Source organism: Phaenicophaeus curvirostris, unplaced genomic scaffold (assembly GCF_032191515.1).
Source record: "Phaenicophaeus curvirostris isolate KB17595 unplaced genomic scaffold, BPBGC_Pcur_1.0 scaffold_53, whole genome shotgun sequence".
NCBI lineage: Eukaryota > Metazoa > Chordata > Aves > Cuculiformes > Cuculidae > Phaenicophaeus > Phaenicophaeus curvirostris.
This window is the reverse complement of record NW_027206675.1, coordinates 1,366,506-1,370,911: the sequence shown is the minus strand read 5'-3', so window position 1 is coordinate 1,370,911 and position 4,406 is coordinate 1,366,506.

Below are 4,406 nucleotides of genomic sequence, written 5' to 3'. Positions count from 1 at the left end.
GGTTTTGGTCCGGGAAGAGGGCAGAATGTTGAGAATGGCAGGGAGGGGATTTAGCCTAGGGTAGAGGGTTGTGCAGGAAGAGTGCACCTTGTTACACGTTTGGAGAGGGGTTTAATTTTCAGCCCCAAGCTAGCGTGTACCAGGCAGGGCAGTTCCAGCCTGTATCTGTCTTGTTGTTTAGATTGTGTAGACTCTGCTGTGTCTTAAATCTTCTGCAGGTCTTGATGTCATCTTTGCATTTGATCCACGTGTCATCTCTAGACTCTTGGATGTCTGTTCTTAGTAAGGTGCTGATCGGGCACTGCTTTTCTTGCTTTCTGATCTTCATGTACAGCTAGGTCTTGCATTTTGGCAATTTCTGGTCAGTTGCCTATTGCGTAGGCATCGCAGGACACGTTAGCATCCTCAGCCCTTATTGTTCCATTTTCTTAAATCCCTGTTCTGGGACTTCCTCCATACATACTCTGTTTTGAGGTCTTTAAGAAGGGCTCACCCTTGCATCCTTCTAGTTGTGGCTATGGCTCTTAAAGGGGCCATAGTCTTCCATTTTTCAAGGGCTGACATAATCTTTCTTGCAGCTCCCTACATCTTGTTGCCCAATGCCAGCCCTCTTTTGAGAGTCATTCTTAACAAGTTTCCTTTTTGTTTCTGCATCCTGTCATTGGTTTTCTGTGCAGAGTCAGTCTGTGCACGTTTGAATCTGGCTGGAGCTGCTCTGCCTGAGCTAAAGAATCAGTAGTTAGCAGAAGAATAGCAGTGAAATTCTATCTTTACATATACCCGTCTAGTTAGGCTTTGAAGGGCGAGGTGATACAGTGCATTCCAGAGCAAGTAGCCATAGATACATGGGGTGAGGAGAATCACTTTTGGTCGGTTATGCAGCCACAGAGGGAATGACCAAAGCCATCTCAGATATAATGTTGGAGTGTCGGTAGAGCAGTTTAAATTCTTGGGGCAATAAATCTGGTGTGTATGGTTGTTAAGATTTGATTTTATCTTTTTTTTTTCTGCCTGGCTGTTGTGTGAAGAAGGGTTGGTATTCCTGAATCAAAACAGTGTGTGGAATTGTTTAGTTACTATCGAGTCTGGGGGTAAGTTATTGAATGTTGAGTTCTACAGGTGCAGAGGCATTGGGTCTGGCAGCAAGGGGTGACAATTGAACTGGGGGTAGATTCCCATAGCCAGGTGGGTTGGCTGCCGAGTCAACAGTTACATATGACTTGTACCTACATTACCTACAAACGCCAGCTAGTAATTTTGTTTGGGTTTTATTTTTTGTCTTTCAAGATGCAATGAGCATCGTTGTCATTTATGATGTTTGTGTCGTCTGTGTCTATTGTGACATCATTGTTATATATGGTGTGTGTCGTGTGTGTCTATTTTGAAATCATTGTCATTTTTAATGTCTGTGTCGTCTCTGTCATCATTCTCGTGTCTGTCTGTGTCGTCTGTCTCTATTGTGAAATCACTGTCATTTATAATGTCTGTGTTGTATGAGTCGTCATTTTCGTGTCTGTCTGTGCCTATTGTGACATCATTCTCATATATAGTGAGTGTCGTGAGTGTCGTGTGTGTCTATTTTGACATCGTCATTTGTAATGTCTGTGTTGACGGAGACCAGCTCACAGGGACGTCTAAGAGAGACTAGACGGACTACTGCTCTGGTGGCAAGTAGCAAATCTTTATTCCTCAACCAGAGTTTTTATACTCTCCTGGGAGAGCTTGTCAGTTTCTACCAAGCTTGAGTGCACTGTTTACATTACTGCTATTCTTACTGTGAGAATACAAGTTCTGCAAGTTCTACAAGTGAGGGACTACGTGTCTGTTCAAGGATTCACACATTATTCTGTTTGTGGTGGTCTTATCTTAGACCTGCAGGTGTTCTTGAAATATATTTAACTCGGGCCCTGGAATGATGAGAAACTAAGCATGTTGCCAAGAGCCCTGATAGTCCACAACCTCCCTTTCAGGAGGAGCAGCTTTGTTGTTGGCATGATATTCTGTTCCTGACCCTTTCAGGCCAGACAGAATATTGCTCTCCAGGCTCTTGGCTTTCATTATTCTGTCTTTGACCCTTTCAGGACCCCAGAATGTCTAATAGTTCTCCTCACTGTGTCATCATTTTCGTGTCTGTCGTGTCATCTGTATCTTTTGTGAAATCATTGTCATTTATAATGTCTGTGTTGCCATTCTCATGTCTGTCGTCTGTGTCTATAGTGACATCATTGTCATTTAGAAAGTCTGTGTCGTCTGTCATCTGTGTCGTCTGTGTCCATAGTGACCTCATTGTCATTTATTATGTCTGTGTTGTCTGTCAATTGTGACATCGTTTCTTATAATGTCTGTGTCGTCTGTGTATATTGTGACATCATTGTCACTTATAATGTCGGTGTCATCGGTTAATTGTGACACCATTGTCACTTATAATGTCTGTGTCGTCGGTTTATTGTGACATCATTGTCACTTATAATGTCTGTGTCGTCTGTGTCATCTGAGTCTTCTGTGTGGTCTGTGTCTATTGTGACATCGTTGTCATTTATAATGTCTGTGTCATCTGTGTCTATTGTGACATCATTGTAATTTATGATGTCTGTGTGGTCTGTGTCGTCTGAGTCGTCTGTGTGTACTTTGACATCATTTTCATTTATAATGTCTGTGTCGTCCTTGTCGTCCCTGTCGTTTTTGTCTATTGTGACATCATTGTCATTTATAATGTCGTTGTCACCTGTGTCTATAGTGTCATCACTGTCATTTAAAATGTCTGTGTCGTCTGTGTCGTTTGTGTCTATTATGACATCATTGTCATTAATAATGTCTGTATGGTCTGTGTTGTCTGATTCTATTGTGACCTAATTTTAATATATAAAGTCTGTGTCGTCTCTGTCGTTTGTATCGTATTTGTCTATTGTGACTTCATTGTCAATTCTGTTTTCTGAGTTGTCTGTGCCTATTGTGACAACATTTTCATTTATAGTGTCTGTGTTGTCTGTGTCTACTGTGACATCATCATATATAATATCTGTGTGGTCTCTGTTGTCTGTGCCTATTGTGACATCGTGCTAATTATTAATGTCTGTGTCATCTGAGTCTATAGTGACGTCATTGTCATTTATCATGTTTGAGTTGTCTGTGATATTGTGACAACTTTGTAATTTATAAAGTCTGTATCGTCTGTGTTGTCTGTGTCTATTCTGGCATCATTGTCATATATAATGTCTATGACATCTGTGTTATCTGTGTCTATTGTGACATCATGATCATTTATAATGTCTGTGTCGTCTGCCTGTTGTGACATCAATGTCACTTATAAAGTCTGTGTCGTCTGTGTCTATTGTGAAATCATTTTCATTTATAATGACTTTTTTTCTGTGTTGTCTGTGTCATCCCTGTCGTCTGTGTAGTCTGTCTATTGTGACATAATTGTCATTTATAATGTCTGTGTCGTCTGTGTTGTCTGTGTTTATTGTGATATCATTGTTATTTACAACGTCTTTGTCGTCGGTGTCTATTCTGATATCGTTGTCATTTATAATGTCTGTGTCGTATGTGTCGTCCGTTTTGTCTGTGTCTATTCAGACGGCGTTGTCATTTATGTCTGTGTCTGTTGTGACATATTTTTTTTACAGTACCTGTGTCGCCTGTCTCGTCTCTGTCTGTTGTGACGTCATTGTCATTTATTATGTCTGTTTCGTCTGTGTCTTCTGTGTCTGTTTTGACATCATTTTCATTTAGAATGACTGTCGTCTGTGTGGTCTGTATCGTATCTATCGTCTGTATCCTCTGTGTCTATTGTGACATCACTGTCATTTATAATGTCTGTGTTGTATGTGTTGTCTCTCTAGTCTGTCTATTGTGACATCATTGTCATTTATAATGTCTGTGTTGTCTGTGTCTATTGTGATATCTTTGTCGTTTATAATGTCTGTGTCGTCACTGTCGTCTGTGTTTTCTGTGTCTATTGTGACTTCTTTGTCATATATAATATCTTTGTCCTCTGTGTCTATTTTGACATCATTTTAATTTAAAATACCTGCGTCTTCTGTGTCTATTGTGACATCATTTTCATTAAAAATGACTGTGTTGTCTGTTTCGTCTGTATCGTCAGTGTGTATTTTTACATAATTGTCATTTATAATTCCTGTGTCTTCTGTCGTCTGTGTTTATTGTCACAGCATTGTCATTTATAATGTCTGTGTCATCTGTGTCTATTGTGACATCATTGTCATTTATATCGTCTGTGTCATCTGTTGTCTGTCTCTGTTGTGACATCGTTGTCATATATAATGTCTGTGTCGTCTGTGTCGTCCATGTCTATTGTGACATCATTTTAATTTATAATGACTTTGTCATCTGTACCGTCAGTGTCTATTGCGACATCATTGTCTTTTACCGTGTCTGTGTTGTTT